Source organism: Gracilinanus agilis, chromosome 3, assembly GCF_016433145.1.
Source record: "Gracilinanus agilis isolate LMUSP501 chromosome 3, AgileGrace, whole genome shotgun sequence".
Lineage (NCBI taxonomy): Eukaryota > Metazoa > Chordata > Mammalia > Didelphimorphia > Didelphidae > Gracilinanus > Gracilinanus agilis.
Window position 1 is genome coordinate 582,578,220 of NC_058132.1, and position 19,907 is coordinate 582,598,126.

A 19,907-nucleotide genomic window follows, 5' to 3' on the forward strand; every position below is an offset into this window, starting at 1 on the left:
TAGCTATGTGACCCGAGACAAGTCACTTAAGTTTTATATATCTCAGTTTCCTCAACTGTCAAATGGGAATAATAATAGCACCTACATCCAAGAGTTGTGAGGAAATGAGATAATATTGATAAAGCAATTAAATAGTGCATGGTAAAGAGCAGATATTTAATAAACTTTTCCCCCTTCATTCTAATAACAGTATCTATAGCTACAAACATCAATTGCTACTATAACACAAGTACAGTAGCCCATTGATAACGGAACTTTTTATTGTTAGAGATCCATGCCCCTTATCTGAATAAACTGAGGGGTGGATTTGCAAGACTCTTCAAGTCTTTTCAGTTGGGGAAGGGGGGTTGCAGAGTCTGCAGTTGCTTCAGAAGCTTCTGACTTCCAACTTCTAGAGAGGAAATGGATAATGTCCACCCCATTCCAGATTCAAGCTAATTTTCTTATCACTATCATTTAATGGGGAAACTAGGACTCAATGCTTTATGTCCCAATGTTTTATATCCAAGGCTTAATTCACCACCAATTATCAATTTGCAATGAACATACATAGTAATTAGCAAAGAAACCTATTTCACCAACTTGATAACAAAATAGAAATAACAGAAATTATTTACATAGTTGTGTGGAGTAAGAAATTGAGTGCTATTCTCAAGGTAATAGTTATTAATATGTAAATAAGTAAAGCTGGTTCCCCAACCCCATCTATTGTACCCCACCCCCATTCAACAGCTTTAAATGAGATTGTGTGGGAACTTGCTTGGGGCAGGTGTCTCAGACTGATCTGATCAAATCTTAAGTATCCAATCATAAGTATCCTTTTTGTCTTGGACCTCTGCCTTGTTTTATCTGAAGCTTCTTCCAGGAGGTCAAGCCTAATGGCTGGAATGATTCTCTGGTCAGCCCCTCCCATATAATCCAGTCCTGAACTCCTCCTCTCTTTGTATATTATTCCTGCCCTTTATTTCTGATTGAAAACCTTTGTCTCCAACCCTAGACCATTTCTTTAAAATGTTAATTTGCATGAATATGTCCATTGTAAAGTTATTCAACATTCTGTTTCCAATTTCTTGAAATGTTAATTTGCTTGAATGTGTAAAATAAGTCTCCTGTTTTCCTATAAATTGGGATTGTATCTGTAAATCTGGGAACATTTTTGTATCCTGAAAACTGTATCAGGTTCAGTCTGTCCCTGGTGCATCAGAAGCACACATGGCCTCTCTCTCTCTCTCTCTCTCTCTCTCTCTCTCTCTCTCTCTCTCTCTCTCTCTCTCTCTCTCTCTCTTTAAATTTGGGGGGCATTTGTCTGAGGTCAATGACTTGAGGCAGTGCTTCACATTTCTCTCTCAATAAATGCATTCCATTTTAAAGATTATTTCTCATTTTTTTTAATAGTGGTAAAAGAGGGTGTACTTTGATATTTTCAAGGTCCCCTTAAATTTCCACTTCACATATAGTTAAACATAAGAGAATGTACACCAGATACAGAGTAAGGAGCTCTCCCACTGAGAGCAAGGTAATTCAGAAAAGAGAGAGAGAGAAAGAAATAGGGGAAGAAAAAGACAGAGAGGCAGAGTTCCACACAGAGAGAGACAGAAAAAAAAGACAGAGAGAGAGAAAGAGAGGCAGAAAGAGAGTTCTAGATCTCAATCAAGGAGAGACTCTGAAAACCTATTAATATAGCAAGCTGGGTCTAAGTAGAGAGATAGTTACCTCAACTCATACTAGCTTCTATTCAGTCTTATTTTACCTTCATCAACTTAAAGTAGGGTTGGCTTGTGTTCTCTTTTCTAAGTTTTTTTAAATTTATTTTTTGAGTTATTCATTTTTATTTTCTATAACAGAATATAAGTAACATAACAGTAATATGGTACAAATGATTCATAGAAATATGTAATAATAATTATTTATCCAAGAGAAACAAATTTTCACATTAGCTATATCAAAAAAAATCTACAACTCATTCTTTTTTCCCCTCCATCTCACCCCTTCCCCCTCCCAAAGATTGCAGATAATATGATATAGGTTGAACACATATTATCATATAATATATATTTCAATGCCCATCGTGTTGTGAAAGAAGATAAATATTGCTAAAATGGAGAAAATTTCATAGAAGAAATGAAGTGAAGATGATATATATTTCAATCCACAATTGGATTTTGTTCCTAATATGGAGGTAAATATCATTTTTAGCTCAAGAGTCCCTTGGAATTGTCCTGGATCCTTGCCTTTTTCATAATAGTTATCGTTGATCATCATATATTATTGTTGCTACTGTGTGCAATATTCTCCTGTTCTGCTCACTTCACTCTGCATCACTTCATGTAAGTCTTTCCACGGCTTTTTATGATCATCATTTTTTTGTCATTTCTTATGGCATGATAGTATTGTATCCTATGAGTTTTTTTGAAGCCGGAAATGAAAAGCATCAGAAGCAACCACAGAGACTGAGGGAAACTGAATAGATTTGAAAAGTCTGATGTTCTCCCCTCTCAACAACTCCACCCTTTCTTTTAGGCAGATGTAGAGCTCTGATACCTACCAATGAGGAAAAATTTCCATAATAATGGGCGTTGGAACATGGATATATATATATTCAGAATGTACCTCTTATGGTTTTGTGGGTGGGTTTTTGGCCAATATGAGTATGACCACAATTCTAATTATGTTGATCATGGTAATTGAGATGATGCTGATGATCATTATTTATTAATCATTATTATTAATCATCATCCCCACTACCACAAAAGAATTAATGTGTTTGCAGAGATTTTCAAGTGCTTCAAGTTGTTAACTGCATTATCTGATGTAGTAGAGGAGGAAGAGACAGTAAGTTGGCAGTAGCAAGTTTTTCAGCTAAGGCAAAGTATTTTTGAGGTGACAACATCAAAAACATTTGCCAGTGGCTACCTGTGAATAACAGAAAAGAAGAAACAGAGAAATATGGTGGGAAGCTTTCCCTTCTGCATACCCAGTAAATTACATAGATACTGACCTCCTTTCCTGTGAATATGAAAGAAATCAGGCTCACTGAATTACAATGAATTTCTGCATTAGTGAGGGTTAAATTTGGGATGCTATTTAAAATGTATATACCAGAGAAATACATATGATATGAATTTCAATAGAGATATTTATGAGTTAATCCATTATTTCCCCATATATATTTGGTTAATGTACTCTGACACCACAAAATGTGGAAAACTTCCAAGAGTATACAATTTTAGTTTATCCCCTAGAGGATGGGGTTGATCAGGCAGGCAGTGAGAATGACATTTATTAGCAACAGCAAAACTACTTTCTTTCTATAAAACTGTTTTTAGTAGTCCCCAAAACCTTGCTGCAGGCAAATGAAATTTGAAACAGCCCTTCCCCAAGTACACTGTGCAATTGTAACTCCTATTTCCTCTTCGATTGTGTCCCTGGCATTTGCCAGACTTTGGTGAAGATCACAAGGGAATATGTGTGAGAGTTCACAACATGATTAAAGAAGCATTGTTTCAATGCACTTCCCCTTTCTTTTATCTTCTCTCCTCATACTTCTTTGTTTATTAGTGCTGCCTGCTGGAAAGATATAGCTTCATACAGTTCCTGTGTCAATGTTTTTGCCTATTAAAATTGGTTTTCTATACCATGTGCCCAAGCAATTTATTTCTTAATCAGGCTAGGTAGAGAAAAATATTTCTTTTTGGAACCCTAAAATACAAATTTAGTAGTCCGCATGAGTAAGCAGGTTGGGGAGGTCAGGTGTATCTTTAACCTTTCAAACAGAATCTTAAGTTATTCTTTTACTCATTAAACAAATTTTCCCTTCCCACAAAAAGCAATAAATAATAAATATTCCTTGTTCAGTGAGTAGTGAGAGGACTTTAAAAATAAAAACTGGGTCTATTTGTAATTTTTGGAAAAAAAGAATTTGAGATTTGTAAAATCCTAAAACATCTCCAAGTCTGAAGTCAATGATTCGTGTTTGGCATTGTTAGCCTTCAATATTTCCAGTATTCTTGATTCAGATGACTTATATCCTTAAATATTTTTATTGTTGCTTTAACTGGTATTTGAATATACAGGTATTTGATTAAAAAAGCAGGATATTCATTTAGTCCCTGTTATTCTAATTTCCAGTGGTTAATTGGGAGATCCAATAGAACTTTTTCCTAAAGAATCTCTGCTATTTATGTCAGTCAAATTCCCTACTAGCAAAATATCTGTCTGTGACACCCCATTTTATTTCATTAGCATGTAGTATGACATCTGTTGTAACATGATAGAGAAAAACATCCTACCATAAAAAGGCAGAGCTGATAAAAAAAAAACCAACAAGGAATCCAACAGTGCACTAAAAAACACTGTGCTTAATTATGATCTTGATGTGTAATGGGTACTCCTTTCAGTTCCTTATAAATCATGTATTTGGAATAGGGATTATATAACTATTGACAATGAAATTGGCCATCTTTCTTTGTAGTCATATCTCATGAATCCAAAAGTTCTGGCTTTTGTGTAATTTTGTTTTGTTTTTGCTTTTTTCTCTCATTTGAAGCAAGTCACAGGAATGAACAGCAATATAGAAACATTATTAAGTTTATATATTGGCTTAATTCTTACATGGTATTACCTAACATGGGGTGGGTAGGTGTGGTAGTGGATAGAATGCTGGACCTAAAGTCAGGAAGACTCATCTTCCTGAGTTCAAATTCAGTCTCATACATTTACAAGCTATGTGATCCTGGGTAAGTCATTCAATCCTGTTTGTCTCAGTTTCCTCATCTATAAAATGGGCTGGAGAAGGAAATGACAAACCATTCCAATATCTCTGCCAAGGGACACCCTACATGTGTTTGGAAAATGTTGTACATAATTGAAACTATTAAATACACCATCATTTAAGTAGACAATACTATGGGGAGAAGGAAGAGAAAGTAGGAAGGATATGCAGAAAAATAAGGACAACTGGATATAGGAAGATGAGGAGTCTCAGGAATACTTAGTAGTGCTATTTATTCTTTTCCCCTCTCCTCACTTTAGTAATAAACAATTTGGCAGATTGTATGAAAGAATGGCCTGGCAGGCAAGGTGGCCTTCGTTCCATTCCTGCTTCTTCCACATGAGCAAATCATCTGACAATTCTGTAAGACATCCATTTATAGACAAATAAGGAGTGAGTTTTGAAATCAAGAGGGTAGACTTTCTCACACCCCACTTTACCCCCAAATCACAAAGTAATATAAATCCATATCAGAGACATACCTTGATGTAGTAGGGACAAGTAAAAAAGAAAAGTTTGTAGACAAAAGACCTGAGTTCTATCCACTGACTGTCCCACAAATTAGTTATATAACATTATTCAAGAAACTTATCTTCCCTGAGAAACAAACAAACAAAAAAAATTAGGATAATAATGCTGATATTACTTCTACCACAAGGTTGTTACAAGAATCAAATGGAATAATCTTTGCTTAGTCATTGTTATCATAAATATTTATTTTTAGCTTAAATAAGCATTGTTACCCAAGGGGACAATGGATGATCCAGTAACTTGTAAGAATCATCTTGAAATATATTTCAGTGTTCACAAGTTGTTTTCTACCTTTTGCAAGTTTCTGATACAACAAAATGAGACATTAAAAGCTATGGTGTAAGTAAACTAGAAGAAATTTGTCCAGAGTTTTTCATATCTTTACTGGGTCCTCAACAACTCACAGCACCTTAGAGGGATCATAAAAGCACCTTCCACATAGAGTTAATATGAATATCAAATAATATACATAAAATGTTTTTCACACCTTAAAACACTAAAACAATTCCAGCTAGGAGTAGAGATATTTAACATTTGCTTTCTTTGGCTGTCCAAAAATTAAGAACAATCGGTAATACTTTTTCCTCTTACCTCAAATGACAAAGAACAAATAATAAAGAATTTGGCTATATCTTTCTTGTTTGTCATATTTGAATAGCTAATAAGAGTAAGACACTAAGCAAACAATCGCCTTCTCTTATATATGGAGCATCTAATGACAATTGAGAATACCAGAGTCATAAGACTACAGGTTTGATTTGTGATACATGTAATCCTCAGCATGAAATGAAACTGGGGCAACAATGGATAAGCCTTCTGCCAGTATCTAGATTCCTTAAGTAGTCCTGAAGACTCTACACATGCTGAGGGTGTCACATATAGCCGTCATATAATTCTAGGCAATCTAAAACTCTTCTTGAGAGTTGATGTCAGTTTTCAGACTATTGATAAAAAACATGTGAGAAACTCTGAGCAATCATATGCATGGGAGTTAAATAGTTTGAAAACCACTTTTGCTTTACAGCAATTAATTGAAATATATATTGGAGTAATTAATTTACATCGTAAAACCCAGTTTTATATTTATAGAGCTTTATAAGTCTATTCTCGTATAGATCAATATTACTAATATCTCCTCAGTTTTTAAGCAATCTTTAAGCTAGAAACTTCTGGGCCATGTCTTAATTCATCTAAGCCATGTGAATTCAACTTTACAATTTATCCTTCCATTGTTTTCAATATTTTACATTTCTTTGGTGTCCTTAAATTAATTAATTTATTTATTAAATTAATTAAATTATAGGTTTAATAAATAAATTTATAAGTATAATTTATAAGTAAACAGCAGCTTCATGTCTGTAAATATTAATAGTCTCAATTCATAGATGAGAACATGGAGGCACAGAATCATAGAAAGCATTCACAGAGGTCCATCTTTCCTTCTTAGGACAGTCATTCGGACTCAGGCTGAAAGAGATCTTCTCTATGTAACGAAATACTTTTGTAGCAAGATGGTGGTTCAAAGAGGATCACTGAGGAAAGATTTTTTTTTTAAATGATCAAATCAATCCCTATATTTCTCCTACCTTTTCCCTACCCCTTTCATCACTCACTGTATCACTATCGAATGGTGCTATGTAGTTGTTCATTTCAAAGATGCAAACAGACCTTAACAATCTAGAGCAGCGATAGTAAACCTTTAGAGTTGGAGTGCTGGGCTCTGCCCTCCCCCCACCCCAGGACTGAGTGCTGCCCCCATTCCCAAGATGCTTGTCCTGCCCCTCCCCTCCACTAAGTGCCCTGTGCACCCTGACTCCTCCCCCTTACCCCACATAGGGGAAGGAAGCACTCCCATTGGGCAGAGGGGCTGGGGGGGGGGTGAGGAGGCAGGGGCGGAAAGTGAAAAATATCAGGATTGGTGGAGAGGGGGAGGGGAGCAGCTCAGCCGGAGTCCCCTCTGCCTTTCTTGTAAGGAACTCTGGGATAGGGGGCGGCTACCCGCATGTCCACACATCCTCCACATGTGCACATGTGCACAGAGAATGCTCTGTGGCCATCTTTGGTACCTGTGAAAGTTTGCCATCTAGAACATGGGACCAAATTCAGATTCAGATCTTGTAGGCTGACTCTAAAGCACTCTACATTAAAAAAATAAAACCTCGTTTTATAAGACCAAGACCTTTCTTATAAGTTTAAAATCGAGGGCAGCTGGGTGGCTCAGTAGACTGAGAGCCAAGCCCAGGAATGGGAGGTCCTGGGTTCCAATTTGGTCTCAGACACTTCCTAGCTGTGTGTTCCTGGGCAAGTCACTTGACTCCCATTGCCTAACCCTTACCTCTCTTCTGCCTTAGAGCCAATACACAGTACTGATTCCAAGACGGAAGGTAAGGGTTTAATAAAAGAAAAAAAGTTTAAAATCATGTATAATAGTAAACGTTGTGAGTTGATAATCACACAACTAGACTCTACTTTTCTTAGGCTCATCAGAGCTACCAACATTACTTCTCTTGTACTTTGGGACCTTATTAATCACTAAATAGCACTAGGGAAGCAAAGAGAAGCCTGCTTTGACTTGGATACAACTAGCTACAAGTGAGAACTCTAGATAATGATTGATGCTGGAGCTAAAGTTTGGCACCAAACAATGTAACAACTCACACTAATGATTCTCAGGGGCAGAATAAGTATGATTGGATGAACTGCTGGGAGACTTTACTCTGCTTGGGAAAAAACAGATTTAGTAAGTAATTAAAAATATTCATTTTCATAACTTATGACTTTATTTCTCTATGCTAATTACACATATTTGGAATTTTGTGTTGAGTTCACATAATACAAAGTCCTACTTTATATACCATGATCATATAATATTTTATATGAAAAAAATGAGGGACTTGTAGTAGTTAGAGGACTGCAAACTCCATATTAGTTTTTGATATAATAAGGAGGTATTAGTCCTATGGAACTTACCCTATCAAAGTATATCTGGATTTTTAACACATTTTAGGAAAGATATCTATTTTTTAAAAAGTGTCCATTAATAATCAAAATAATCTGGTATTAGATAACAAAATAGAGTAGTGAATCAATGGAATAGGTTAGGAAATCAACATATGGTAGTTAATGAATATAGTAAACTAGTGATCAATAAACCTGAAGATCTAAGATTTTGAGAGAACTCACTCTTTGAGAAAAACTGCTTCAAAAAATGGAAAACAATATGGCAGAAACCATGCATACACCAACATCTCACAACATACACCCAGATAAAGTAAAAAATGATATTTGATCTAGAAATAAAATGTGGTTTCATAAATAAATTAGAGGTTGTGTGCTGGGAGCTAAAATGGTAGAGTGAGAATATTCTCCTTGCCTGAACTCTCCACAGATAGGAAAAAAATATGAATTGCTTCAAAACAAAGGAAAGCAGGAAATACATGTCTCACTGTGGTGTGAAGTAAGAGAAGACTAGCGAGAACATCTTTAAGAAACAGCAAAACACAGACCAATGGATTAACATATTATGTGGCCAGAGGCAACTAAACTACAGTGTGTCAAGGAGCACAGCCTAAGACAAATGACAAGAGTAGCAAAGATAGGATGGGAACAAGATCAATTTGCTTCCTTGTAGTGGTGAAAGAATGCCCCAATGAAGGAGCAAAATGTGGATTGGTTCAGGTTAAGTCAGTCAACATGGATAGCAAAGGAAGAAAGGGCACAAAGCCAATGCACCTCCATGTAGCTTGAGAGCACCAGAGGCACTGAGACAGTGACCAGCTTGGCACATGAGACATCAAGTCCTGGGAAGCAAATTCTAATTACACACAGGTCAAGTTCACTCAGACTCATACCAGTATTCATATTTGGAAGGGGAAGGGTAAATTTCTTTCTCACACCTGGTATCCCAGAACAAGAGAGAAAAATAGAAATGGAAAGAATCTACCAAGCACATCCTGAAAAGAACCCCACCCCGACAAAAAATAACCCATTATTATTATATTGAAATTATAGAACTCCCAGGGCAAAGAAAAAAAGAACTACTAGGAGGCAGAAGGAAAAATTCAAATATCATGGAACTATAGCCAGTCGTACACAGGACCCAGAAACTTCTATATTAAAGAACTGTAAGGCATAGAATATGACATTAAGAAAGACAAAGGACAAAAGTGCACAAAATGGAAGGTGATGGGGCAGGCATTGATTAGAAGTAAAACATTTGTAACCAGAGAAATATTAATAAGGGAGAGAGAGAAAGGTAAGCAGGGGAAAAATAAGATGGAATGAAAAAAATGATTAGTAGTCATAACTGTAAGTGGGAATGGGAAGATCTCATCAATAAAATGGAAAAGGATAGCAGTTTGAATTAAAAAACAGAATCCCACAATATGCTCTTTACAAGAACACATTTAAAGCAGGGAAACAAACACAGTAAAATGAGAGAACAGAAAACAATCTACTATGCCTCACCTAAAGTTAAAACAAACAAACAATAAAAACAAAACAGATAATAATCATGATTTTAGAGAAAGCAAAAGTAAAATTTGATCTAATCCAGAAATAAGGAAGGAAATTAAATCTCAATGAAAGGCACTGTAGACAATAAAACAATATCACTATATATATATATATATGCATGTATGTATATGTATATATATAATACACATATATTCACATAGGCATAGCATCCAGATTTCTAAAGGACAAATTACAGGAGATACAGGAAAAAAAAAACAAACAAACAAACAGTAAAACTTACTTAGTGGGGCACATTAAGCTTTAGAAGTAGATAAACCAAAATGAATAATTTAAAGATATAAAGAGAACTTTAGAAAAGTTTGATATGATAGATACCTGGGGGAAATGAATATGAATAGAAAAGAAGATACTTCTTTCTGAGTACTCATGGTACCTTCACAAAAATTGACCACATAATAGGGCTCAAAAAAGTTCCTCACCAAATGTAGGAAAGCAGAAATAGTAAATATATCTTTTTCATAACATAATGAAATAAAAATCACATTAAAAAAAGGGCAACATAAAGAAAAACTAAAAGTTAATTAGAAACAAAGTAATTTTATCCTAGATAACAAATGGGCCAAAGTATTAACAAGTTATAGAAACAATGAACAATTTCTTTAAAGAAAATAGCAATGAGAAGATGACATATTAAAATTTATGGAATGCAAGAAAACTTATACTTAGGGGAAATTTATATTCATAACTTCTTACATCAATGAAATAGAAAAATAGCAGATCAATGAATTTTGGGAGTGCAGCTAAAAAAACAAACTAGAAAAGGACAAATTAAAAACCTCCAAATTAAAGACCAAATTGGCAATCCTGAATATGAAAGGAGAGATTAATAAAATTGAAAATAAGGAAACCAATGAAAAGAATAAATAGGACAAGTATATGCTGTAAGATATAAAATTAACCTACATAAATTATTAGCACTTTGATTTACCACCCCCAAAGCAAGACTGTATAAAATATAAAATATCTGGGAGTATACCTACAAAACAAACCCAGAAACTTGTGCATTTTAAAATTAATATTCAATAACTATTATATTTATAAATGTTTATTAATAATCAACTAACATAAAAACTAGAGTGAAAAATTGCTAAATTAACTTCAGCCGTGCTCATGAAGAAGAAAGGAAGAAAGAGGAGCTATAGAACTTATATACAAACATGACGAAGCAAACATGGACAAAGGGAAAAGCATTCTGGGTAATACAGAAAACAAGTTTGAGTAATGTAGTTTTAGGTATTCAAGATATTTCTAATTATATTAACTATATAAACATAGTTACAAAAAATTTTTTCACACAAATACATTCAGATCTAAACAATTGAAAAAAAGCATTAATTCCTCATGTATAAACCAAGCCAGTTTAATTTTTTGGTGCCATACTTATCAAAAATACCCCTTTTTTTAGAGAGGTAGAAAAAAATTAAAAACAACAACATTTATTCTGAAAAACAAAAGGCCAAGAATATCAAGGGCATTAAAGAGAAATTATGTAGTAAGGATTCCTAGCCTACCAGATTTCAAACTATGTTATTTTAAAGTGTTAATTACCAAAACAATTTGATACTGGCTAAGAAGTAGAGTAGTAGATCAAAGGAACAGGTTAAGTAATCAGCACATAGCAATCAACAACCATAGTAAACTAGTGTTTGATAAACCCAAATATCCAAGCTATTGAAGAAAGAATTCATTATTTAAAAAATAAAACAAGCTGATGAGAACACTAAAAAATACAATATGTCAGAAACTAGGCATAAACCCATATTATATACCATACAACAAGACAAAATCAAAATGGATATTTAATCTAGAAGTAAAGGGTGACACCATAAACAAATTAGGGGAACATGGAAAAATTCACCTGTAAGGATAAAGGCAGAACTTATAACTAAACAAGATATAGCACAAAAATGAAATGGATAATTTGGATTACATTAAAATAAAAAGTTTATGTATAAATAAAATCAATGTGACCAAGATTAAAAAGGAAACAACATGGGAAGCTAAGATGGCAGAAAAGGTACAGAGAAAAACCCAATCTCTACCAAATTATCCTAAAACAAAACAAAACAAAACACACACAAAGAAAAATATGATATAATACCTCAAAACAAATTCTATAACAGCATAACCCAAAAAAAGAAAGGCAGAAATAATTTTCGAGCCAAAAGCCACTTAGAAGACCAGCACTCCTCCTTTAATTGGACTGGAGATACAAGTCCATAGACAAGTTGGACACTGTTTTGGATGACACATTGTTATGGAATGGGTACTATGAATTTTTAAAATTTTTTATTATTGTTTTTTTTTATTTGCAAGAGGATAAGTTTAAAACATCCATTAGCCCTATAATCAATTCATACCCAAAAGCTTTAGACTATGGAAATCTGCCATTGATTGTTAAGTGTTATAGGACTTTGACTAATAATTGTGTCTGATTTCAGAAAAAGGGGATCACAAAAGAGCCATCGTATAGTTCCAAGAAGCACAAGGTCAAGGAAACCTGGTGGGATTGATGAGAATCTTCACCAAGACAGAAGACTTGTTTTGATGTTTGAGGAACCAGCTGTTTGACAATTTCTGACAAGTACTTCAGTTTGGCTGCCATTTTGACTTCCCTCTTTTTGAGAGTGAAGGTAAAATCAGAGCAGGGAATCATTTTTCCCTTTTGCTTCAAAATCTAGTCCCTTTTTCTCTCTTTATAGTAAGTATGGCAATTTTCTATAGTCCTGGGCCCTATAGGTAAGTCCTACATTGTTACAATTGTCCTATAGGGTTGCAGGACATATATCACTTTAATTGGGCCCTGATTCAAGGATCTGTTATGAGCTTATTCTTGATTACTTAGAATTTTATATTCATATATCTTCATAATTCACCCATGTATCCTGAGGTGATTCTGGTGTTGGTCAACACCCTCTTCAGGGTGAGGATTATATAATTTTTGTAAAAGTAAAAATTAATTTTTTTTTCTTTCTGAGAATGATTTCAGGAGTGGAGACTTGCTAACTCCCTGAATTGAGAAAGTGAACTATTTGGAGAAGATGCTATAAAGAAGTCTGCAGAAACCATACACTGCATCAAGAGATCCAGAGTGAACTTTGGGATGTAGTGAATTGACTGAAGGGGATTGAATGCATTTATTTTGATTGTAAATGTTTATGCCAAAGGGGATTGCTCCCTAATAGGCTTTTTGTCAATGTGCCTACAAATCATTGGCTTTGTTTTCTTTCTCTTTTATTTCTCTCATATCTCCAATTATTTTAATTTTCCCTTAGATAGCCCATTATTGTACCATCCTCTAGTAAGATATAAGCTGGTTGTTTGTAATGATTCATTGGGGAGACTAGGTATGTAAATCTGGGAGATTTTAACATTCTCCTCTCCCAATAGAATCACAGGGGGGATTGTGTAGATAGAAACTACTCCCTCAGTTTGTCTTACCCCACATCCTATTTTACGTGTGTACTTTGCATGACTGAGGGGGACAGAAGTAAAGAGGTGTGGTGCCTGAGGGGAGGTCTCTCTCTGTCTGGGTTGGTGCAGAGGTGGAAGACAGGCTGGAGCAGGAGCACTGGTGCTTGCTGTAAGCTCAAGGGTTTTTTGTGGAATTTGGCAGTTTGGCGGCTTTGGATTTGGGCTTCCTGATTTGACTCAGAGTATTATTTTAGATGGGTGATATTTTCTGTCCCTTTCCTACATTTCCCTTTTCTCTAATATCTCCATTTTTATTAAAACTTAATTGTTAAGAGCTACTAACAGATTCCTGACTTGACACTCTTTTTTAAAATTAATATTACATTTAATACTTTTACTTTCATTTATTATAGCACAAAGATTTGGAACTAGAGGGAATACTCAACTGAATAATGGCTAAGTTGTATTATATGTTTGTAATGGCATATTATTGTGTCATAAGAAATAAGAAGCAAAAGAAGTACAGAAAAACCTGGAAGGACTTAAATGAACTAAAGCAGAGAGTAAAATCAGTAGAACCAGGAGAATACTGTATACAGTGAAAGGAATATTGTATAATTAACTACTGTGAATAACTTAACTATTTCAGAAATACAATTATTCAAAATATTCCCAAAGGGTTCATGATGAAAAATGCCATCTGCTTCCAGAGAAAGATCTGATAGAGTCTGAATCCAGACCAAAGCAAACTCCTTTCTCTTTCTTAATTTTGTTTGGTTCAAGTCTCCTTCCACAAAAGGATTAATATGTGAAAATGTTTTACATGATTGCACATGTAAAATCTTTATTGCTCACCATGTCAGGAAAGTGAAGGAGGGAGAATATTTGAAATTCAAAATTCCATCAAAATTTTTAGAAATTATTTTACATGCTATTGGGCAAAATAAAATTATGAGAAAAAAATGAACATTGGAACTATATTTAGAATTCAAAGGAATTTGGTCCAAGTTCAAGTTCTAATTAGTTGTCTAACCAGAGCAAATCATACTCTCTCAGGTAATTTCTTATATTTAAAACAGTAAGAGTAATAATAGGTTATATTGCTTACATTGTAGGACTCTGCTGAGGAAAACATACTATAAACAGAGCTAATCAAAGTGAATTATTATTTTTAATATTATCATCATTAAAAGACAAGGATCCTCTTTTTTCTGTTCTTGAAAATTACAGCAAGTGCAGATAATGTCACAGATAATTTGATAAACATCACAGTATCTTCAACAATTGGAATGGAAAGTAATTCCAGTCATAGGTACTTTAAGTTGAATTTGTAGATTGTAGAGAGGTCTCACTCATCTATATCATGAACATTTTATGCAGAGAAAAAAAAAACAAATTTGCATTTTCTGGACATGCATATATGTTTATTTTTTCTTGAATAAATAAGCAATTTAATTTCATCCAAAGCTCTCATAACAAATTAATGATGAGTAGTAGATAGTAGATAAATTATTTGCATTGTTTATTCATTTTGTTATTGTACATCTGCTGTCTATGGTACCCTATGTTAGATACTGAGAAAGATAGAAAGATAAATATGATTCTACTCTAAAGGAATATACTATTTGGAATGTAAAACTTACATGCAAATCTAACACAATTTAGAGTATGACACATTCATAAAAAAGAAACAAGAGTTCTGTGAGATTTTATTATAAATGCACAATGTAAATTATAATTAATTCAGATGAATTAGAGGAAGGTCAGCCTAAATTAGTGAAGTCTGAATTAGAGATTGAATTTAAATAAATGCAGTATTACTTTCAGTGCCCACAGAAAGATAATCTAGACAAATCAAATGTTGTCAATTGCATATATTTTCATAGTCAGTTGGAGAATGTAAGTAGAATTTATAATAGCACATACACAAGGATTTAAAAAATATATTCTTGATATCTTAAGCACCATTAACATACCAATCAATCTACAAGCATCTAGCAAGCATCTACTATATGCAAGGCAATGTACTAAATTCTGGGGATTCAAAGACAATAGTAAAACTTCCTTCTCTCAGGAAACTTGTAGTCTAATGGGAGAAAATATAAAGTAGATATCCATTAACCTTTGAGGGAAAATCTCTGGACATTGAGAGAACTTGACCATTCTCCTACCAGACAGTGACACTTCAGATAAGTCTTGAAAGAAATCAGGGATTTCAAGAGGAATGGTTATAGAAGGAAAATATGAAAAATGGATAGTTAGTACAAAGTCAATAAGGACAATAAATAGAATGTTATTTATGATTAAGATTAAGAGAGTCAGTTTGGTTGAATTGGGAAGAGTGTGGAGGGGAATAATATGTTAGACTTGGAATGGTAGAAAAGGACAAGACTTGAAGGACTTTAAATGCCAAATAAAAGAGTTTATATTTGTTCCTAGAGTTTACAGGGAGCCATGGCTGTCGAATAAATACTAGTAGAAGAAGTGCTGTGTCCTAGCTGTATTTTAGTAGTACTTCTTTGAGTTTTCTATATAAGAAATACTGGACTGAGGTAAGAAGAAGCAAGGAGAGAAATCAAATATGAACCTATTGTAGATGTCAGATAAGAAGAAATGGGGGCCTGAGCTAGAGAAATTAACTATCTGATTTGGGAGAAGTGGCAAAAAGGAAGCATATTATCTATACGAAAACACCTTGATTTTGTGACTAATTAGATATGTGAGTTGTGAGAAAAAGGATATAAAGATGAGATTTAAGTTATGACTGGGTGACTGGAAAGATAGTGATGCTCTTCTGAATGGATCTGCTACAACCTTTATAACCTCAACTAGGCTCTCACTGCTGCCTGGCAATCTTTGTCTACCTGCTAAGTCAGCTCACTATCTCATCAACCACAATAGCTCTTCCAAACCTTTCCATCCCTCTCTAAATCTCCCAGGGCTTCTGTCCCCAACTCTCTCAGCTTAGAACTTTGCCTCATATTTTACAGAAAATAAATTAAAACCATTCTCTAAACTACTTCCTACCTTCTTCTTCATCTTCTATCACTCATGTGCTTTCTGCCACTAACTCCTCCCTCATTCCCATCCCAAGATGAAATAGCCTAATTTCTCTATTTGTTCAAAAGATCTCATTTCATCCCGTCTCCTCCAACAGACTGCCACCTCTGTCATTCCCACTCTCACACATTTTCAATTTCTCTTTCTCTACTGGCTCATTTTTAATGGCCTGCAAACATAGCAATGTCTCTACCTTGAAAAAAACTCTGACTTGATCCTCCCAATCCTGCTAAAACTATCATGCTGTATCTCTTTTGCCCTTTGTAGCTAATTCCTTGAAAAAGCCATCTATAACAGGGGACTACACTTTCTTTCTTCTCTTTGCTTAATCCTTTATAATCTGGTTTCCAACTTTATCATTCCACCAAAACTGCTCTCTTCAAAGTTATAAGTGATCTATTAGATGCTGAATCCAGTGACCTTTTCTCAATCATTATCCTTGAGCTTTCTGCAATTTTTGCCACTATTGATCTCTCTGTTCCTTAGATATTCTCTTCTCTCTAGGTTTTCAGGACACGAATCGCTCCTGGATTTCCTCCTTCCTAGCTAACCACTCCTTCTCTGTTTTCTTTGCTGGATCCTCCTCCAAATCATTCCTTGTTACAAATAAAATTAATATAAAAGGATATATATATATATATATACATATATATATATATAAATATATATATAGAGAGAGATTAGGGTTTTATTGACAGCCATATTGATAATTAAGAAAACCAAGTGCCTGCTAAGATCTGATTCAAATGCCCTGCCATGCTTTCCCCGGGAGGCTTCATTGGGAAAAGGAAGTACCAATCCCAATCTCCCTATTTAAGCTTCCATTTACGTTGTCTTACTTCACCACATAAGTACAGGACGCCCGTTGAATTATGGGAAATGTAGTTTGTAAGACATCTAAATATCCACAGGAAGTTTAGATCAGGGATCTCAACACTAAGCTCAAGGATCCCAAATTTCCAATATTACATCCTTTAACCAAAGGTGTCATTCAGTGTCTGTCCTGGGCCCCTTTTTCTCTCCATATTGTAGATTTTAAAATTAATATCCAATATTGCAAGTATTATATTTTAAAGTTTCTTAATAATAATTAAAGTAGGAGCCCTAGCTATTCAGTCTGCTCAGAGAGCAAAAGAGAAAGAGGGAGGAGGTACAGCAAACTATATACAAATGTGAGTATGCAAACATGGACAAAGAGAAAAGCATTCTGGGTATTAAAGAAAGGAAGTTTGGGTAATGTAGTTTTAGGGATTCAAGATTTTCCAACTATACATTATACTACTTTGCTTGGTGATCTCATCAATTCTCATTGATTTAATTATCATCTCTATGCTGATGATTCTCAGATCTGTCTATTTTGTCCTGATCTCTCTGCTGACCTCTTTTCTCTCTTCTTCAAGGACATTTTAGACATCTCAAATTGGATGTTTATCAACATCTTAGTATAATATGTCTAAAATAGAACCTATTATCTCCTCCCTAAACTCCCAAATCCACCTTCTCTATTACAGAAGCTTTCCAGATTACCAGCTTCTAGTCCCTCAGGATCACCATGTAGGAGCAATATCTGATTCCTCACTACCTCTCACCTCCTCCTATTGAACCTAATACCAAAGCCTATTAACTTCACTCTTTTAAGATTCTTGAATAAGCCCCTTTCTCTCCTCTAACATTAAAAACCCCTCTAGTGCAGGTCGTCATCCCCTCACACCTGTAGTATTGCAAAAGCCTCTCATTCCAATCCATCCAACATTGAGCCTCTAAAGTGATTTTCCTAAAACACAAGTCTAGATATATCACCTCATGATTTAATGCAAGTGGCTCCCTATTGCCTCCGGGAGCAAATATAAAATCCTCTGTATGGCATTCAAAGCCCCTCATAACTTAGCCCTCTTCAACCTTTCCAATCTTCCTATATATCATACTCCCCAACAGGTAGTCTTTGATCCAGTGACATTGGCCTCCTACCAATTCCACAATCAAGATGTCCCATCTCTCAGCTCAAGACATTCTCTCTGGCTGTCTTATATACCTGAGATGCTTTTCTTCTTTGTTCCACCTACAGATCTCTCTGGATGCCTGAAAATCCCAACTAAAATATTATCTTCAACAGGAAGCCTCCGTCAAACCCTCTTAATTGCAGTTCCTTCCCTCCGTTAGTTATTTCTCATATCCTCTATATAGCTTGATTTGTATTTATTTGTTTGCATGTTGTCTCCCTCTTTACGTTCTGAGTTCCTTCAGGGCAGAAACTGCCTTTTGCCTCTTTTCATATTCTCAGCACTAAGCACACAGCCTGGCACCCAGGAGGTACTTAAATTCCTGTTAATTGATATTTTCAACAGTAATAGAGAAATTTGTTAGAGAGTTGGATTTGAAAGCATAAGGAAAAAAATTAGTTTTATTTTGGGCACACTGAATATTAAGTATCCATGGAAAAAAATAAAAATAAAAATGCCTAAAATGACGTTGATGTAAAAGGAAGTTTTTTGTTGTTGTTGTTGTTTTTTAACCCTTACCTTCCATCTTGGAGTCAATACTGTGTATTGGCTCCAAGGCAGAAGAGTGGTAAGGGTAGGCAATGGGGGTCAAGTGACTTGCCCAGGGTCACACAGGTGGGAAGTGTCTGAGGTCGTATTCGAACCTAGAGCCTCCTGTCTCTAGGCCTGGCTCTCAATTCACTGAGCTACCCAGCTGCCCCCAAAAAGGAAGTTTACAGATAGGAAATTAGGAAGTTTAAATATATAAATCTGGGAATCATCAACATAGGAATGTTAATTGAAACTCTGTGAGTTAATGAGATCACAAAGAAAGGGAATAGTGAAAGAAGACTAGAAAAAATGGCCCAAGATAGAGCCACTCCTGGAAAGCATGATAACACAATATATATGCATACATATGTATAAAGTTAGCAACCAAAAAAGGAACATAAGAGGATTATAAAAGATAAAACAGATTATTTTAATTATGTAAAATTAAAAGGTCTATTTTGTTGTTCACAAATAAATTCAAGAAAGCTAAAAAAATAAGGAAACAAATTGGAGAGAAAAAAAATGTGTACCAATTTTCCCAGATTACAGTACTACCTGTAAGATAATAATAATCATCATAATAATTTAATTATAAAAATGATAGCTAATATTTATATAGAACTTGCTATATAAATAGTACTTTGTAAATATTATTTCCTTTGAGTCTCACAATAATTATGGGGAGTAGGTGATATTATCTTCATTTTACAGTTGAGGAAACTGAGGTAAAAAAAGGTTAAGTGTGACAAAGGCCTCATTTCTCAAGTATATAGAAAACTGAGTTAAAATTATAAAAACACAAAGTATTCTCCAGTTGGCAAATGGCCATAAGATATGAACATGCAAATTCTCAGATAAAGAAATTAAAACTATCTTTAGTCATATGAAAAAAATAATCCAAATCACTATTAATTTAAAAAATTAAAAAAAAACAACCAAAAACCAAAAACCCCTACGTATCACCTCAACCTAGCAGACTGGATAATATGACCAAAAAACAGAAAATAATAATTGTTAGAGGGAATGTAAGAAAATTGAGACACATACTCTAGTAGTGAATCTGT